Source organism: Myodes glareolus, chromosome 17, assembly GCF_982192425.1.
Source record: "Myodes glareolus chromosome 17, mMyoGla1.1, whole genome shotgun sequence".
NCBI classification, from domain to species: domain Eukaryota; kingdom Metazoa; phylum Chordata; class Mammalia; order Rodentia; family Cricetidae; genus Myodes; species Myodes glareolus.
The window spans coordinates 39,052,824-39,073,992 of record NC_142042.1 but is presented as its reverse complement, the minus strand read 5'-3'; the positions used below and the strand labels follow the sequence as shown (position 1 = coordinate 39,073,992).

The following is a 21,169-nucleotide window of genomic DNA, read 5'->3' as shown; positions in this document are numbered from 1 at the left end:
AAGGGACACAGCCTCTCTTTCAGGGGCATTAGTGAAAAACTCAGTGGTAAAGCATTTACATCGTGGTATTCAAATTTTCAGACTTAATAGTCACACGCTTCTGAATAATGCAATCATGCACGAGAATGATATCATATATAGGACTTATAGCTTGAAAGGGAAATGGGTTCTCATTTCTTTAAAGACAGCCAGAATGTCAGCTACAGGCAACTAGTTGTTCTGGAATTCCTACAATGAATAACCCAACAGCCTAGCCAAGGCCCCGCTTTAACGTGGAGTGGAGTTTATGAATTTTAGAGATAAAGACTATTATGTGTAGATCAGTGTTCTTTTGAAATGTCCAACATACTTCAAAGATGAAATTAAAGAAAAGAAAGTCGTCAATCCCTTTTGTTGTTTGTTTTGCTTTTAGTGTGATTGAGGACGGGAGCATTATGAGTAGTTCCTATCCTCCATGACATTCTCGAATATCTTGAGGGGAAAATACCCTAAGAAAGCTCTGAGTCTTGTCACTAAGTCTTCTGTGAGCATTTTCGAGTACTTTTAAGATAGCAAAGCAATTTGTTTTAACTACTTCCACACAATGTAGAAAATTATGCCTCCAAAATTTGGCTGAGTAAAATGCTTAGTGATAATTTTTCATTAGAATATGTGACATGTTGCATAAGATAGACATTCTATTTCTCAATGAGATCTTCAGTTTAAACAGTAACAGCATTCCGCTGCAGGTTCTTTAGAACTCAGTGGAAATTTATTGACTCCCAAATATGAATTTTCCTATAAGCCTTCTGAATTCCCCCCATAAACCTGCTCTACTATCGGAGACTGCAGACACAATGGGGGTAGTTTGAGGTCCATTTTGTTAATTCCAGATTTATTTCCTGTTCAGAAGGTGCTTCATTTGTATGACTTGGTTTTGAGAATGGGTGATGATATAGGTGAAGTGAGAAAGTTGAAATAATATTTCATCGTATAACCAAGAAGAAAAAGAAAACCGTGTCATTGGCCCCATTCTGTGAACAGAAGGAAAACCTTAAGGGCTTGATTTGAGTGTACTTCACAGAGTCTACCAAGAACACATTCAGATGAAGTAACAAATTGTCCAGGACCACAACTTTATAACAAAAAAATTATTTTTAATGTCTCACTTTTTTTTGAGTTGTGATGGTTCATGTGGTAAATGAATAAATAAGGAACCGTGGCTAGCATTAAGTACACCAATGATTTTGTCATATCCTGAGAAAAGACATAGATGACTTGCTCCCCCTCCCCCAGCTGAGTTCTCAGAAGAACTTGGAATCTCTATTCTCTTTAATGCTCATTTTGTGAATGCGCTAGCTATTTCTAAATCGACACAAACCAAAGGTGAATTTTTTAAACTCTACTTTCGTATTGGTTGAGCCTGAAATATCATGACCATAAATTTTCTAAGGACCTGGTCAAAATCTGCCTGTACTTTCAACCTGACCTGCAGGGGGCAATAGCTTGACGCGAATGACAACAAAGGCTGCTAAGCTATTAGGCTTGAATTTCTGACTATGACCCTGGAATGTTGTGTAGGTTGGAAAGAGTGCTTAATTAATGTATATTGAAACAAAAGATCAGGTAAATTGTTTGATTTGTCTTCAAGCTATGTTTTTAGACTAATCTAATTCAGATTTTTTTCTTAAAGAGATTATCCGAGTTTTCAGGAGACACATTCAGCTATCTCAAGAATTATCCTAAATACGAATTGTTTACTGAAGAATTGATGCAATGTCCTTTTATTTAAAAGAAAAGAGTCAGAATGAAGTGAATATGATTATTGATGCTCAAATGGATGTGAAACATCAGAGAAATGTATCATATTTAGAATAGATAATAAAATAATGTTTCATGCACATAAAATATATCTAAAAATTGCAAATAGATGAGAGAAAGTCACCCACTGTTTAAAATATGCTTTCTCTCTATATATAAAACATTGATTTTGAACACTGGTATGTCTTTAAATATCACAATTGACAGAATATAATATCTTTCATTGCCCTATATTTTTCTGTTACAAATAGAATAGAATGTGGTGGCTATTAGTACTCTACACTCCTTTCCTTTCCCTGATATCTCCACCCTTTCCCCACTTCCCTTATCTCTCCCATGAAGTGCTTAGCATAGACCAGAGACACACCAAAAGGTATGTGGGTAGAAAGGGTGACTGTAGAATTGAATTAAAAACAAAACAAAACAAACAAATAAACAAAAACTCTCCTCCCAACTCCTCCTTTAAATCACACTTAATGTTTATCAAATCAATTTTAAATTATACAAAATGTTTACCTTAAAGGCATCCTGATTTCAATAAGTCAAAAAGGGTACCCTGGCACCAAACAAGCCTGAGTCAATATTAGTGGTATTTACTGGGTTGTTTCTATATGCAGCACATGCTATACAAGTACTTTGATTGAAGTAAAGAAAAAAAATAGATTTTTAAAAAGAACTGCTATGTAAGAGTGCTCTTTTTCTTGTATATGACAGAGTTTGATCTTGACTTATATTTTTTTTTTAAAAAAATGCATTTGAAAGCATCCCTTTCTTCCCACTACATTAAAGATGTGGTATTTATATTTGCTTTTCTTTTAGGAAAGGATATAGGGGTTGCTTACATGGGGAAAGAAAATTTTATTCTCCAACACCCCCTCCCATTCTACTCAACCGTTTTAGTCGACATATGTTTGTTATCAGAGAGAGGTGCTGTGAACACACAGCCATTTTCTTAGCAGCTTTTTGACTGTATGTTACCATAGTCCCACAAGGCATTGGTCCTTTCCCATTGGGAAGTCATGAATAAGAGACTATGAAGCTCACACGTCAGATCTTCCTCAATTAATCCACCATTAGCATGTTCGGGGTCCACTACTGGATGGTTAACAGCGGCTTTTGTAACTGTACGCCGACCATATTCAATTATGCTTTGCTAAAAATGAACTCTTTGCAGACCAACCTTCTCGGGCTGTCAGTGTTTTCCGTTTTCCTATTTTAACGTTTGTGTATAGTGGCAGGCGACAGATGGTGTAGATCAGATCGATTTGATTGCATTAGATGATTTTTCCCCCTTCCCCACGCCTTTCTGGAAGCTCGCATCAGCTGAAGGCTCTCGCCTGGGACTCCTCCGAAGCATGAGCAAGCCGCCACCACGCGAAGGCACTGGGGCACAGCCAGCGCGAGGCAAAGAGGTCTCTTCCCAGGGCTTGTTAACACTGTAACCCGGCGCTCAGAGAGCAGCGTCTCCCACTGCCCAAGCCTGCCTAGCCGCCCATCCGATGACTCCTGGCTTCTGCACACAGTTGGAGTTCCGCCGGCAACCTGGATTTAGAGGGTAAGCACTTCATTCTAGACGGATTTGTGACAGTTACTTTGCTATACCTACGATACCGCAGACAAATCTCAGCAAACGCAAAGGATGTGGGATGTGTGGGAGAGGGCGACTATGTTTACATCGGTAAATGGGTTTCTTTTTGTCTGAGATCGAGAGTGTTATTCGGTGACGATGTGTATAGTGTTTTGGCATTGATTGTAGGAGTCCACTACCACCCTCCTCCCGATTTTTCCCTCTCCTTCGTGTTTTCCCCTTTCTACTTGAGAGGAAAGGAGAGAGAGAGAAGGAGGGAGGAGGGAGAGAGGGAGGGAGGGGGAGAGGGAGAGGAGAGGAGAGGAGAGAGAGAGAGAGAGAGAGAGAGAGAGAGAGAGAGAGAGAGAGAGAGAAAGAGAGAGAGAGAGAGAATTTCTGCCTTAGCTTAATTGCCTTATTTCCTAAACCGATTGTAGCTTTCTTTATGTATATTTGGTTTTTAATTACCAAGCGTTTAGCTGGGATGGGTGCTGGCGAATGGGGAACAGGGCGGGGAAGTACAGGGAAAGGGAACACTGAGATAGTCGCAGTGGCCTTTAGAGATCAAAAGGTGCCAAAAGCACCCCTTGTCCCTTGCCCGAAAAACACACCTCCAATTACTGGGGCGAGAGAGAATTGTAGATTCTAATAAACATGGCTTGCAGGAGTCGACGAACAAAGGTACTTAATGCGGACCTCAGCCTCCGCTGCTATTGCTCCCATAGCGGTACCTAAATATTCAAAAGGAAAGTGTAAGTTGATCAACAAATGCCCTGGTAGTATTGGGCATTTTCCCTTTTCCGTTTTTGTGTGGAGGGTGGAGGGGGGTGGGGAGGGTAGATGGGTGGGGGAAATCCGACAGCTTAAGGAGGTTTGAATTGAATATGCACCCAGCGGCAGTGGTCTCGTAGGAAATGGTGTTCTCGTAAGTCAGGCTGCCCCGCTGAAGCACCAGAGCTGTGGTTAGAGCTCGGAGCGTCAGTTCTGTTGGAAGTGCTGCGGGCTGTCTGCCTGGGCTGAGCTGTCCACTGGTCCAGGTGCTGAAGTGTGGAGCATTTGGTACGTGGGGAAAGGGCTGACTCTGGTGCCTTGCTAGGAAGAAAACCTATCGACTGCGTTGTTCTAGGTTTTCTTTTCTCTTCTCTTCTTTTTTAAAGCATGCGAGTCTGTGAGTCTCTGTGTGTGTCCGTGTGTCTGACGTTCGTGTGTGTGTTCGTGTCCATGTCCGTGTGTGTGTGTGTGTGTGTGTGTGTGTGTGTGTGTGTGTGTGTGATTTTCCCGGAATTATGATAAACTAGGGGAAAGTACTTGGAAAGCATTGAAAAGCTGTGTGGGCATTCATGCCGTTATTCTACAGAATGAGGAAAACGTGTGCATGTGGGGTGTGTGTTTGTGTGTGTGTGTGTGTGTGTGTGTGTGCCTTAACCATCCTTCTGAATTGAAAAAAATCATTCCATTTAGTAAATCAAATCCTATTTGTACAATGTGTCTTGATTTCCTTTTAGGGGTAGTTGAGATTTTAAATAAAAGAGTTCAGGAGGAAATGCACACTTGGCTCATAGACTATTGCATTACTTTCCCTAAGGGCTTTTGTTTCTAGGAGTTCAGGCTAAAGGGAACCTGTCAGCTTTCTTGATTTTTTTTTCCTGGTTGTAGTACCAGGGAAAAGCTCCATTTTATATCTGTGTTGGGTAATGGCAGAAAATAGTATTTATTAATTGTTTCACTGGCTTGAGTCTTTTGGTTTATGGTGTAATCATGAGTTACCTAAAAAGATACCGCAAAATAAGCTAGTCAGTGGGAAGTACTATTTTTCTTTTGAGTTATTTCAGACAGAGATTAAATCATAAAATCTAGAAATCATGTTGGTTTTTCTACTTATAAGTAATGTGTCAGGAAAATGATGAGTTGTATTGCCTGGTATTATATCACAAATAATAATGAGAGCAGGCACAACCTGAGTGTCTTAAATTACAGCCAGGTCAGCCAGATATGAGTTGAGGTGGTGGGAGAATGGTTACATAATTACTCCCTGATGAAGAGCTATTTGCACTTACATAATTTGAGAAATCATGTCTGTTGCCATCTTTCCATATTCCTCCCCTACACACTCACATAGATGTACTTTCATGTATTAGAAAGTAAAGCAAGAGCCAAATTGAGAACTTTCTAATGGAGCTGCAGCATGTCTTGGGTGGTGGCGTTCCACTGGTCTGTTTTATTTAGTGAACAATAAACCCCCATTTGTCGGAATATCCACTGCATGGTCTTAAGACAAAGCTGTCCAAGTAAAAGCCGTGTAGATCATCAAGGAACTGGGAACATTTCTCTGGATGTCAAAATTAGTCACTTTGAGAATGAGTTTTTATTGAGTTCCTCCTTAAAATTATTTGCATGAGGACAGAGCTTCAAAGGGATTTCTGTATAGGTGTTCTCAACACTGCACAGTGATGTATTGATAGTGAGTCCTGAAACGTGGGCTGAGAAATTAAACACCCTGGCAGTCCAAAATGATGCTTTAACCCTAGTAGCTCTACCAGCTTGTCAACTTAGTGAGTTCAAATAGTATGGAGAATGGGTTTAATTATTTTGTGCCTTGAAGCTGTTACCATCTCTTTTAAAGCCATTATGTTGTATATAGCTCTAAGGCCTTCAGAGGAGAGATGCCTTTTTTTTTTTTGCAGCTCCATAAGCATTTTTATTTTAAGTAGTAAATTGAATGAGTGTTTATTTTCTGTGATCTTAAGCTTGAGACCATGCGTTTCCCAAATACACTGTTGAAAATTTCACCCATGCGTGACCTTATCTTGATCTGAGTCCCACTTCTTCCTAAAGCCGTCCAGGCAAACACATTTGTAATATTTGTGTGCTTAACTATGCATGTCTTCTACAGGGTTCGCTCGCTGCCATGACACTCAATCAAAGCACCTAGAGTGGGCAGCCCGTGACCAGAGTGGGCTGGAAGCAGAGCAAGTAATAAGGAGAGCGCCGGGCGATCACCAGGTAAACTGAATGTTACTTATCTCTCCCCAAAGAGCACTGGCACCTAGTCCCAGCTCCGTGGAAAGAAAGCACTTTTCTCTTGTGTGTTAAGTGGCTGGTTCTGTGATTTGTCTTTCAGAATTGGAAATAGAACAGCCATTTGGAGGATCTGGGCAGGAAGCAGCAGAGCACAGCTTTGGAGCCTTCTTTAGGGAAATCGAGTTATGGATTTATGGTCCCGGTCAAGCTCAGCCCAACCCCAGCCAGGGGCGGGCTCGGCAGCAAGAGTTCTTTCTGGTGGTGGTGGCGGCGGCAGCAGCGACAGCGGTAGCAGCGGCAGAGGCAGCGGCAGCTTGGCCCTCTGACTCTCTTCGGTGACGGGTATTCTTGGGTGGATAATACGGATTACGTTGTTATTGCTTAAGAATACGCGTAGTCGAGGAGAGTACCAGCGGCAGGCGGGCAGCAGCCGCCCCTCCCAGCCCACCAGCTGGCCACTAAAAGCTCCCGGTTGCCAAGGTAGCACTTCTATGTTTTCTTTTCCTCGGGTGGTTTCGTTCTGGGTCTTCCCAACACCTCTGCTGACCCACACTGCTTTTTAGAAGGGGGAAAAAAATGGGTGCGCGCCGGGGGAGGGAGCTGGGGGAGGGGGACAGGCGGAGGAGAGGGGAGGGGAGGGGCGGAGAAAGGAAGAGGGTCTCTGAAACCCGGCCTGTGGGCTGTGGGGCCATTCGCGTCCCTTTGGGTGTGTTCTCTCTCTCTCTCTCTCTCTCTCTCTCTCTCTGTCTGTCTCTCTCTCTCTCTCTTTCTCTCTCTCTCTGGACTATAACTGGAGGGCAAGGGGACAAGGAGCGGATCTGAAAGATTCTCTAAAGTTGCAAAGGATTGAAAGGCCTGGACCGGTTTAGTAACGCCTCTGAGCGTTGAGCTATAGCAGGGAAGAGGGTCGCCTGGGGCATGCCTTGGCAGAAAGGGCGTGTCCGTGGGCGAAGGTGCCCCGGGCAAGCTTGTCCAAGCTCGTGACTTCGCGAATTCCCGGCCTGGGGCGGAGCCGGAGCCCCACCCGCAGCCGGTCGACCCGTTCAGCGGGCAGACGTGGCAACCCAGAGAGAGGAGGGGCGGGGGACAGGGGACTGGGTCCCCATGGAACTTTCAGATTACAAGTGTTGTGGGTCTCCCAGGAACACTTATTTTCTTCTCGGATTCTCCGTGAAGAGGTGGAGAAACAGGCTGGTAATCGGATTGGTTGCACTGTGGTACGAAGCTGGAACCTTCCTGAAAGAGGTTGGGGCAGGCAGTGACTGTTCAGGTGTCCAGTTTCTTTGGGACACTTCTCCAGCGCTGCCTTCCCTACCTCTGCCTCTGGGATGAGTCTCAAACATCAACAAAATCAAGGCATGTAACTAGAATCAGGTCTGCCAGAGAGGGATGGGAGGAAGAGAAAACCCTCCACTCTTCTTGCATTTTTTTGGTCTGTTTCTAATGTTAATGGACCATAAAGCAATGAGGATGCATCCCCCTCCTAGCGAAGAGCAAGCAATCGCTGGCGCGACTCTTCCAGACTCTTCCAGCACGCCCCGAAACTCCTGGGGCAGGCGGACCTAGCAGGAGTTTAAGATGTTCCTTGGAGCCGGAAAATGAGGTCCACCGTGGTGGAAGGCACTGGCAGAGGCTCAAGAGCTTAGCCCTAGCTGGCAGCGGACCTCTTTAACTATGCAGCTCGCTTTTATTACTCTTGGGAGATCGCGAGGGTTCCTTGGGTGGTGGTGCTTCAAAGATGGGAGGAGAAATACTGAGGAGACAGTCATCCAGGTGCCCAGAAGGTTCCACCAGGCGCGGTTAGACTTAAGACCAGTTTTCCTCCCTTGTGTGTAGCGGGTTGATTTTGTGTGAGGAACTGGCTGCGAAGAAGACTGAATTCCAGAGAAGTCGAAGTTGCTGGGGGACAGAAAGCAGCTCTCCCCTGTGGCGTACCTGGACCTACTCTAAGCTTAGCTGCGTCCAGTCACCTTCTCCCTCTGGAGTATATGCCATTCCCGGTGCAAGACTTGCATCCTCTCTACTGGGTCCTTGCCCACACCAGCAAACTGAACCCTAGGGAGACGGCAAGAGAGGTGCCTTGCAGAAATAGCCTTTTCATTTAAGGTCTCCCCCTTTCTTCCAGCAATAGATCAGTAATGAAGGGTTCTCCACACCCCTTCTCTCTCTTTCTCTCTTCCTACACCTACTGTCTGGTCCCAGGCTGAGACCCAGGCTGTCTAGATTCCTAACTCTTGTTCTTTAGCTATGTTGATTAGAGGGGAAACGGGTGGGGTCCTGTTCAGACTCCTGGGAATGAGCCGGTTTTCACAATAAGATGAAGCAAGCAGACAGACGCTGTCTCTGCCTGCAACAGTCTGTCACTACCAAGAAAAAGATGTAACCAAGGTTCTTTCTTTCATTGTTCCAAGAATTAACCTTCTTTCTCCAGTTGGTGATTAGGAAATTTAAATTTTGTGCTTGTTACGTATCTAACAATGCTCAATATGTGTGCTGTTGTTTCCCTGGGAATTAGGAAAGAGAGGAGTGGTGTAGGCTAGTTGCTAGGTTATGCCTGGAAAGTTGTTCTCATGCTGGTTGATTATCTAAGTTTGGAAGGTTTAAGGACACACAGAGCTGAGGGCCTGGTATTGGAAGGAGCGATAGAAAATGTCATATCTCATCATTTGTTGTGGGACTAAGCAAAATCTTTTTGGAAAATAAGCTATTTCACTCAGTTCTTTGGCACTGACACTTCAGCTCATGATTGAAATTGCTTCATAAATGAATAATAAGTTTTAGAGGGGGATAATGGAAAGGGAAAAGGAAAGGAGGCCTCTGCCCATGCTATGACAAACTGTTTGATTTTCCTCTGATTGAGTGGTTTCAATTTTTAATCCAGTTACTTTCTTTCTCTTGAAGAATTATTTACTTATAAAAGTTTCCGTTAGGTGTCAGTCTGACCGAACTGGTTCCTGATAAATGATTTTTTTAAGGGTGGGGGAGGGGACATTTCCTTAGTCGGAATATTTAACAAAAAGGGGCAAATCAACCCAAACTTTATTAACTTAACATGACTGTGATTGACTGCTTTTTGTGACAAGACAGCCTATTGCTTTTTTTTTTTTTACCAGAAAATACGCTTTTTAAAAATTGCATTACAACCACCAAGTTGCTGCTTGTACACTGTCAGTATTCCTAGCCGACTGTAAAGAAGTGAAAAGTGCTTGTTGGTGGTTTTCATGCTAGAATCCGGTGGCACAGAGTAGTCATAATCATTTTTCCATTAAGGTCCATGTGCAAGAAGAGCAGGCATCATCTTTACAAGATTGGTTTTGCTTTACGAAACGAAGAGAACTTCCATTACCTTAAGTGGATGTAGGTACAGTTTAGACTCTTTTCTGGATAACGTCACTTTTGGTACAGTGAAGGGAGGAGGTGGGGAACAAACTTGTAAACGTTGCTTTTGATTATAATATTTTTATTTACACAAGATTGCTTAAATACTCACAAATTTACAACTTCCATTTATGATTTCTTGATGCTTGCTGTGGAACATACCATCTGAGTGTGTCTTGTATTTGTGAACACCCAATTTTCATTGCAATACATAATATCCATGAATAGGTGTAAGAAAGGTCATCTTGATTAATGGTTTGCTACTGAATCTCAGGTAAGGATTCTGATAGAAACTGGGTTTTACAAAGAACTTGTTTATTTTCTTCTCTGTGCCTTTTGAATTATGTTCTGATGTTGCTGCTTATATAGAACTTCAGGGAAGTCAAGTTCAGGACTAAGGATGCACAGACATTTATGATAATTCCTATATAAATAAACCAAAAAAAAGTATTGGACTAGTGACTTTCACAAGATATGCTTTTCAAGAACTAGGCATATTCCAGAACCAAGATACTTTCTGAAGCCATTGTTAACCTTAGAAGGAATGACACAATTCTTGGTATCATACCAGTGTGAATCTGGAACCTCAAGAGAGTTCCCAACGACAGTCTGGGCAAGGGAAAGCACTGAAGAAGTAGCCAGGGAGGGGTGGAAAATTCCATCAATTGCATTATAACTCTTTGCATTATATTTCACTTTAGTGATGACAAATGTTCAATAGAAAATTATTGTAATAGGAAGAATGGGAAATATTTTTGTATTTAGTGTAGAACAAGTATCTTGTTCTTTGTCAAGACAGAGCCATAGAAGAGGTAACAGGAAATGAGGACCCCCATTATTCACTATCTTCTTGACTCTAGACAGTTGTAGTCACACTTGCATCACAGAAAAGATAAGATGCTGCTCCCAGAATGTTAGATAGCCAAACATTCTACGAGGTGAATTTGTTTCAGAAAAATTTTTTACTAAAAAATTGCTAATTGCAAATGACATCAGAATATGTGAAAACATTATTTATTGTATAGATAATGTATAGATAATAGATACCTATACCATTATGAACATAAATGATACATATATTTTTATAGTACAGTGTGTGTGTGTGCTTGTGTGTGTGTGCGTGTGAAAACATTTGAGGAATTTTCCCATGGCACCTCTATGTTGAATCCTTACTTAGAAACCTTGAATTTTACTCTTCATAACATTTTGCATGAATGCATAAAATAAATCTTTCAACTGAAAAAGCATGTAAATGTATAAAATAAAAAGAAACATTGACAGAATTTGCAATTACATGAAGTGCTTTGTATCTATTAATTAGTTGATTATTGAATGCAGAGTAACAACAGAAGAAACACACTGTGATATTCGTATTGTTATCTGGATGCCAAATTTGTGCCTAGTTAAATAGTGTTAATATAAATCCTATTATGTCTTGATTTAATTATGATGCAAGTTAAGTAAGAGAATTTGATCTTCAAAGCCAATAAAAGTATAACAATAATTGTATGAGTGTAATGAAAATATCCTTTGAAGATACCGTAATAATCTACATTATCTCAAAATATGTAGCTAAGATAGCTCAAATCAAAAGTTTTCCAAATCTAAAATTCCACCATTCCATTAATTCATTATTCAATTTTAAGAATGAAAACAAGGCTTGTTACATTTGTTTAGACTAGATAAAATTGGTCCTAAATTTCATTTATTTAAACTTTGATCTAAAAGGACAGAATCAGAATCTATTTCCTAATACTATAATCTTAATTCATGTGTCGTTTACATCACTGAACATTTAAAAAGGCGACAAAGTATACTCTAAAAGCAAAAGCTACATAATTTGAAGGTAGTATGTTTACAATTTATTGAAGTACATGTCTTAAGAAAAACTTTTCTAAAGAATTACCTTTTCATGGTCTTATGTAATTAGAAAAATAATTTCTTCAATTTTGTTTTTGTCATTTTATCCTGCATATTAATGAGAAGTAATGGTGTACTTTTATTCTATTGAACATGTATAGCCAACTAGCTCCAACAAGTCACAAATTAACCTAGATATTGATTCATTTATTAATGTTTTATCAGAAAGTGACATTAGATAAAAACTTTTCATTTGCAATTGGAATATCTAGAATAATATTTTAAATTATGTGGATAGTTTACCTATAACTATGAATTCAAGTTATAGATGATTCTGAACTGAGTTTTATGTGCAGTTTGTATCCACAGCTGTTATGTAAACAGGCTTTGATGGTGTTTATAAAAGCAAGGTATACTAAAAGGTGAAGGCAGTTATATGGAAAATCTTCATACTTATTTTTTTTCAATTTTTATCACACTTAAGGGGAAGATTATGGCCTATAATGGAAAGAAATTCAGAATGAAAACTAGAAAACTCTCCTCTGGACACAGGTTCTACAATGAACAAGGATCTGTTCACATGGCTTCTTGGTTTCTTCAGTAAGAGGGCCTGTGTTTACGCTAGCCCAATGCCCTCCTATGTCTAAGGTTTTTCAGTTCCATTACAGAAAGCTAAGTCCAGCCTTTCAAACGTTTTGTCTGAATTTTCCTCTTTCCTTCACTTACAAATGATGCTTCAGCTGAGATGCTTCAGGAATATTTGCACAAAAATTCTGACCCTCAAGATTTTTACTTAATTCTTAAAACATGAAGAGGGTGGAAAATTCGCAAAACCGTTTTACCCTTCTTTTGTTACTTGTTTTTGTTAGAAAAAAAGTCGTAAAAAGATTTAAAAGTTCATTTTAGTATGTTTCCTTGAAAGTTCACTTATCTGTGTGTTCATAAGATAAGTCAGAAGCTCCCTAATTGGTTACAGTCTCAAGGATACCTCTGATGTTCAGTGTCACATATATCTCAAAGTGTATACACACACACACACACACACACACACACAGAGACAGAGAGAGAGACAGAGACAGAGAGATAGAGAGACAGAGAGACAGAGAGAGAGGATAATCACTCAGCATTTTAAAATGTTTATACTCTCTGAGTTTATGCTATTAAGCTTAATTATAATATTTAAAAAACTGAGCACAAACTTTTATCCCATTTTATCTTTAGTAGGATCAGAATTTGTCCAGAAAATTTGATTCCAATATTATAGATCAAAGTTTTGGAGTAACTAATATATCACATGACACATAGCAGGTATTCAAAACTACATATTAATCTAGAGAGAGCAGTTGATGTTTTTTGGACAGAAGGGCATGTTGATATCAATGTCATATGTTTCCCTTAACTGGTAACTTTTTAAAAGTAATTATTTTATAAAAATTAGTTGTGGAATGGAATATATTTAAATTTTATGTACTCTTAACATAAACTCTAATTCTCAAACTTACTTACTAACAATATAAGCAAAAATATTCATTTTTCTGTGTGTCATATATAACCCTCAAGAAACTGAAAATCTATAAGAACATTTTATTCAAATGTATTACTTGACCTATTCCAAATAACTCTTTAATCTACTATAATGGGGAACCATTTTACATGCCCATCACCTAATGTGTTTTATTTAAAATTAAGCCTGTAACCACTTGTAAAAGTCATGAATTTTAACTGTTAATCAATAGAGATATATTTCACATACTATAATAATTACTATGATGGGCAAATTTTCATAGCTTAAGGTCTGTACCATAGTTACAATGTTTTGTAACATTTATGAGCAAAGCAGACTAAAATGTCATTTCTTTTGAAATGTGTGGCTTTTCTGAGTGTTCCCAAGCACAGTAACTCTAAGTTAATTGGTGATTATTATTATATATTAAAGAATATACCCATTCTCTAAAATTGAAGATGCTATGCTTTATCAGCTATTGCTTTATTCAGATCATTTACAAACTATTCACATGTAGGTCCATATCATAAAGCATGCCCAATTCAAACTTTGAGGATACATTTAATAAAAAATTGCATAAAGCTTTCAGTAGCAACTGACTTCAATTAGCTGCCTGGGAACAGAAACACAAGGTTTTGAAACCGTTTATTTGTGCTGGTATTAGAATGCATCCTGGTCCTCTGTTGTAGCATGTAGTCATCCAAAGGGCATCTGTGAAACTATGTGATCGACAGGTGACAACAGAAACAAAATATGAAGACGTATTACCACAAGCTGAGTTTTGTTATCCTTGGATGCTGTATTTGTTAAGAACAATACAAAACAAAAGTGTTCGATGTTAAGTCGATAACAATTAAATTTGACAAGAGTAGGGACAACGATCATGGTAACAATATTGAGGAAGAGGACTGCATAGAAGAACCTGCAGTTTGGAGTGCCATTATTTAGCAAGACCATAAGGAATTCTTGCAGGCTCTTTTATAGATAGGCCTAAAAAACTGGCACCATACACTTTGGAGAAAACATCTGTTTCAGGAACCTTTAGAAAAGATGTTTGTCTTTATTCTAGCGGAGTGTTTCTTTTGCAGCGGTGATGGACAGTTGTCAGTATAGACAACATAAACATAAACATGCCATTTCCTGGTGTGTAAGGAATTACTCCATAATGTGAGTTTAAATAATATTTCCAAGGTTTTACATTTTTATTTAAGCTGAAATTTACATTGTGGCGACTAGAACTTCACATCAAGTTAAATATGAACAGTCTCTGCTTACCACTGGGCCTAATTTGCACGTATAGAATTCTTTCTGGCAGGATAATGTAATGTTTCTCAAATCAAAGGAAGCATCATCACTTTGAAAAGACAGATATGGCTGAGGGGGCTTGGCATTCAAAGTCTTTATATCTTAATTTTTTCCATTAGAAAATATATATAGTATATTTGAATGACACTTTTGATACCAGGCAAGCTAGACAAATTTTTTAAACTATCTCAACAATATTTCCTGATGTGATACGCAGGTACTTATGTTTTAAGAGTTTATCTTGTCTGCTCAATGAAATTGCTTGAGCTTTGGAAGATGTAAGATTTACTAAGTAACTTTGGTAGAAACACAGGGTGACATCCGTTTTTCTGTGGTGTAGCATTTATTTTGAAAGACAGAACATGATCGTAGTTTCCTATGTTCTTCATATATAATTATTTCCCAGTCTGTTATCCACACAGAATTCAAGATTTCTTGAGTTTCAGATAGGCACAAAACAACTTCATAATTTAGTTGCTGTGATGCTTTGCTCTGGTATGTAATACAATTTCCATTTTTATTTATGAAGTCCTATATCCATAGTACCCAAAAGCATCACCATGGCAGCTTAGAGAATTTACTGAGTCTATGTTCAGGTCCTCCTTGAAGGGCATGCTTCTAACACTAACACCAAAGCTTTGGTGTATTGTTTCTGACCCCATTGCCCTTGTCATTGCCTGATAGCAGTTTCTACTTTTTTCATATTAATCATATTTTTTGCCCAGTTTCACACAGCTTAAGCATTTGAGGCTCACAGATCATCTATACAGATGTGACTGCACCAAATATTTGCAAGGTCTGTAGTGTGCTTTGACTCAGGGGTTTTCAAAATCTGGGAAAACTTTATAGGCCAACTGAACAGAGTGGAGGTCCAAACATGAGTTCTTTTAATGGAATGACTTGATCTCTTATTCTAGTTGCAAATGTTTTAGTAAATCAAGAACATTTAACCACAATTAAGTAAATTAACTAAGGTTTGGAATGAAAATGCTAGTGAAAAGATTAGACTGGTAAATATTTCCCACATTGAGAGAATTTAAGATAATGAACACTGACCTAATGATGATTGCATACAAAGAGTATAAATAAAACCATGTCTCTCTCTCTCTATGTTAGTGTGTATGTGTGTGTCAGTGTGTATGCGTGTGTCAGTGTGTGTTTATGTGTGCCAGTGTGTGTGTATGTGTGTGTGTGTCGCTGTGTGTATGTTGAGAAAGGGTTTTCCTGATGTGGATCAGACTGTCTTCAAATTCAAGATTCTCCTTCTACGTGCTGAGACTGTAGGCACGAACCACTCACCTAACTTAAAATCCACATTTTAATGTACAATATAAAATTATAATTACTCTCCTTATGTCAAATTTTGAAGGTATTCAAAGCTTTCTTTCTGAATAAAGGAAGACAGATTGGCTCTTGGAATAGATCAGAGTCAAAAAATTTCTCAATTTTACAAAGCTCTTGCTTACTTCTGCTTTGCTATTTGTGACAGTTGCATGGGGCTCTACCACAGGCAGGCATTTGCACACTACCTGTAACTGATTACCAATTTGGTGGCTCTGAGGGCGAATCATCATTGTGTGGTCACCAGACACACAAAACAAAGACGTTTTTATGGAAGACTGTTGTTTCTGAAATGGTAGCATATCACAAGTGGATATTAACTAAGAAAATATAAGGAATAAATAAGTATTTTGTTTGCCAGGACAAAAGAATCTTCTCCTTTTGGCCATGCCATTTGCAGAAAAACACTATCTTTTGTTAAGTATAAAAGATAACTGCAAATAATTATACACATTAAATTCTTGATTTTAGAACAAATCAAAGTAAAAAAAAATAAGAAATGTAAATTGAAAGGAAAAAGGAAGGAGGCAAGAATGAAGCAAAGATTAGTATTTTCTTTCTATCTATATTGATGCTGGGTTTCAAGGTAATACGGTGGCCACATTGACTGAGACGAACCACACCTAAAACAATCATCGTTTCAGTCCAGGGAAAGATGTTTTAGGGTTTCACATAAATTCGCTCAAAAGTGGAGTACTTGAAAACACAGAGAGAATAGCCGTCAATCCTCAAACCAGCTAATTAAGGTGCCTCTGAGCAGCATACAGTTTTAAGTTAACAGTAATTAATACAGCCAGCTTGGAACCTCGGGAAGCTAAAGCCAGCGAGTGCTTTTTGGTTCACTTGAGAGGATACAGTTTGATTGCTGGCGCCAGTAAACAGGTTGGGAATTGTCAACATTGTAATTAGCAGCAAGTTCCTGGATTCTCAGCCTGCCAGACTAGTGGGCTGGTGCCTAGAGCAGTTGCCCCATGGGGGAGAGGGAAAAACAAAGGAAGAGAATCCGGGCAACCTTGCCATGCTCTGCCAGCATATGCCACTGGACCAATGTTTTTCTTGGCAAAGGTCTATTTTAGGACATCTAACGGTGATTTCCACAAAATATGAAACTCACCATAGCAACCAAAATGGCAAACGTCTCTAGGAACGTTCTCTTGATTGGATATCAGGTCAAACTGTGTTCAGAGCTATATTGCTTTACGTGCAGTATCCTCTGGGCTGTGGGCACCATGACTGTTAACAGTCTGATTAAAAGGGTTAAAATCTGTTTTGGCAGCAATCCTGAACTCGCCTGCCTAAAAGCCATCAAAGACTAAGGTTATGCAAACCTTATTAACCCTTGATGCAGTACAAATAAAAAGGAAATGTCAACTTTAATACCACCGAGAATCCAATCTTCAGTACTTAAATGATAATTTATGTGTCATATTCTTAATTCAATGTCATGTGATCATTGTGGAGAAGGGTGATCACACTTCAAATGTGAGCAGCATTTAGGCTGTTTCTAAGACTAAAAGTCCATTCATAAAGTTTATATACAATATTATGGAGAGGGCTTGGAAACAGGGAAAGAAGAGAGGGATGATACTATTTCATAATTTCAAAAATTTTTTAAAAGTCAAAAATAAAAAGATTTAAAAAACAAAAAAAACCCAAGTTAAGAAAAAATACTTTATATGCAATTTTTTTAGCTCAAGTGAACAATTAGAGCAAGATTTGAAACATTCATGATCTCTTACTTGTTCTGTGTGTGTGTGTCCACGCATGTGTGCATGTGTGCGTGTGTTTGTGAGTGTGTGTGTGAAATTTCACCATTTTTATGGTAGTAAATCATATGTACCTCTGATGAGTCCCAGCACAAGTCCATGCCTACCTTGAGGAAGCAACAGTAAAAACTACATTTACTATAGAAATTAACTTTACCTTTCCATCCACAAACACTCAAAGTTGGTTAGGAGTGACAAAATTCGCATATGAACCCACACGTACACACACACACACACACATAAATAAATGCTTGAGGGCTGGAGTGATAGCTCAGTCAGTGAAGTGCCTGCTTCATCCTGGAGGTGCTGGTAGGAGTAAAGAAATCTTATCATCCCAGTTCTGGGGAGACAGAAACAGGCAGAGCTCTGTGGATTTCTGGCCCGTCAGTCTTGTCCACTTGATGAGTTCCAGGTCAACAAGAGACACTGTCTCATACAGCAAGGTGAATGGTACCCGAGGAATGATCCTGAATGCTGGTAACTGGCCTCCACTTGCATAGGCACTTGCACACATGCAAGTGTGCACGCACAAGAGCAAGCAAGCACACACACAAACACAGACACTCACACGCACTAAATGCTCAGAGGCCTATTTAGGATATTCTCACTGTCACTCTGTCTTTATCAAAATATGTGAAGGAATCTTTATAAATAAGATGGAAGGAGACAGCAAAGTAGCATTATTCTTTACTGTAAAATAGAAAAAAAAGGTTTTCTAAATGGATCAATGTGCTATATTAAGCAATTGCTATGTGGCAATTTCTCCAGGTGGATTATAAAAACTGCACGTACACGCACACGCACACACACACACAAATGGCTGGGTAGATCTGGCACCCAGGTGTCTGGCATAGCATTTAGCAGACTCCTTTGTGGGCAGAAGGATTACTCATATTTGTTGGAAAGAGTACAGTTCCCTAATCCTTCTCCCCAGCAGAATTCACATAGGAGGGAACAAGCAACGCGATTCTTATCCACTCCCCTCGACACTCTGAGGAATGCCTCCCAATTATTTATTATTTTCAGTGGAATTAGATGCCTACAGGTGGTCCCATAATGTGCCTCCAGGCATACAACCTGCTGTAAATTCTTAAGTTACATTAACTCAGCAGTATGTTGTCTCGTTATAGCAGTTCAGTCTGTGTAGGGAAGAGAGAGAGAGAGACGAGAGCAGAAAGGCAGTGTCTCCTGCTTCCGTGTCCCCTTCTGTCTTTCTGATTACGAAGAACTTCGAAGCAGGACCACTTGGATGCCCTGGTGGACAAAGCCTGCCTAGAGGGTCAGACAGGTGGTCGCAGTCACTAGACACTCATTTGTGTCTTACAGGTGGTGTGTTGACTTACCGCGTCAGTATTTTTAAATATGAATAGCAAAATTCTCTTTATTGTGTTTCTTACCTTTTGTGTCCAAAATCAAGAAGCTCTAAGAGACTTCTGTTACTCTAGTGAACTGTCAGTAGGGCTTTGTCCATAATCGATCAGGAAAAACACTTGAGATTTAGACGTTTGAGTGGTCACAGCTATTGCAAACCCTGCCCTGCCTATTATTTCATTGTGGGGATCTTCTCTCCGGGACATTCAGGTAACCACTGAGAACTGAAAGTGCTCCAGAACAATTTCGTCACAGGATTCCATACTTGTCCTTCCTTTTTAATGAAGTTCCTGTCACTGACTGAAATTGTTCATCACCCCTGTGTGTTTTAAGGTAAAATTCTTAATTAAGGAGAATGAAGTAACAAGGAAAAATGTCCAAGTGGATATGTGAAAAGAAATGAGAGTAATGACCTTAGAGCAGGGTAGAGGCCTTCTTATACTTCAGAAGTCCATGTCCTAGCCTGGAAAACTCCTCCTTTGAGATCTAAACAGAACAAAATCCACCTGATTCCATTTCTAGTTTCATTGAACATATGAAACATATTACAAAGAACAGCTGCTGCACCTATTTGAAAGAATATCAGTCTGTCAGACATGATGGTACTCACCTTTAATTCCAGTACAAGTAGTGCAGAACCAGAAAGATCTCTGGAAGTTTGGGGCCGGACTGCTTAAATAGTGAGTGTCAAGCAAGCCAAGACTACACACTGAGATCCTGTCTCAAAGAAAAATAATGTGGGCAAAGTTGTCTGCATCTTTTAAGACCATATAAGCAAACACCTTTTCAGGCAGAAGCAGATTTTTACTGCAATAGTAATGGCACAGGTGATATAATTAGAGTATAGTCGATGGGATGCTAATGAAGTTTATCTGCCTTAATGCAGCCACATTTGGCTTCTTCAACCTTTACACTTTTAAACAACCTACTATCGTGCTGAGATAAAGCAACTTGTGTATTCAAGAGTTAAAATGTCTTTCAGAATACATCAGTGAGTAACTGTCCTGCATGTGCTATTCAAGAGGCATGCATTTCAAACCCACCAGCATTTATTAAGTACCTAATATATATCTGGCATTCTTTTAACTTGCAGGGTTACCATGGAATAATGAACAGGCTTTGCCCTTAAAGCATTCATGGCCTGTAAGACTTCTCAGAACCAAGCTGCTACAAGCTCTGTGGGGGGATTCAAAAGAATGCAAAGCCACAGCCGCTGTTCAAGGAACTTACTATGTGCAGCTAATAACAAATATTAAGTTGTATGGGGCGGTTGTTGTAAGCCATTGCTGGGGTCGACTTTTCACCAGCAGACACTTACACGTCACAGATACAATGAAAACAAAGTCTTTTCTAGAAACAGATTTGTCTTTTCTTCTTCCCTTTAGCAAACACAATATCTTTCCGAACTGAAACCAACACAACATCAAACAGGGCAAGGATAAAGCACATAACTTTTTTTATTACGTAAAGAGCCTCACTTTTCTATTAACAAATTTGTTATGATAACAGCCCTTAATAATTAAAGAATCATTGCTTCTATTGATTTTATTTTTAAATCCCAATTAAAGTCTGATTATATGCAATGCTGATACAAATGATTTATTCTCTGTGTAGATTGTTACTATTAACTATGATAATCAAAACTTACTATTGATAATAAGGACTTACTATTAACTATGATAATAATACAAAATTGTGACTTGCCTAACTAGGAAAAGGCCTCCATTTGGGAAGTAAATCACCATATTGTTTGTTGTATGTTGGAGATCATTCACACTGAAATTACATAGCACTCATTATTATCCATAGAGTACTTTTAAAAAGTTATATCTGTGGAGTTTTGATAATATGTATTGAATTGAATTTTACCGAGATGTAAACTTATTTTTTGATATTTTCAATATTTTGGTAATTACAATAGTTATCCCACAGTTTGCTCTGGTGTTTCACTTCATCTCATGCTACAAGCTAGGATCATCAACTTGACTTTGTATAAGGTATATAATATTGAGTAAGAGCTTTAGTTTCTGAAAGAGAGGGGAGAGGGAAAAGGAGACATGGAGAGATTGTGCTGTGGATGATTAAAAACTTCCTCACTTTTCCATTCACCTAACACAATTCTAAAATCTTACTGTAAGAGAATAGCTGTGAAAGAATTTTTTGAATGCTTACACAATGCTCAGCTAATATAGTAGTATAAAGTAATTTCCCTATATGTGTATTAGAAGTCTATTTAATAACAACGTACTAAAATGT

At 39.2% G+C, this 21,169-nt stretch overlaps 1 long non-coding RNA gene across 2 annotated transcripts in view; it reads left to right on the top strand.

Annotated features, from left to right (window-relative positions):
- Positions 1 to 6,789: 6,789 nt before the first annotated feature.
- The window catches only part of LOC125414805 (uncharacterized), a 90,023-nt gene continuing 75,643 nt past the window's right edge, over positions 6,790 to 21,169 (top strand). For both annotated transcript variants that reach the window (XR_007236383.3, XR_015735322.1), the window contains exon 1: positions 6,790 to 6,868. This is a non-coding gene — a long non-coding RNA (uncharacterized LOC125414805). The remainder of the gene's footprint in view (positions 6,869 to 21,169) is intronic.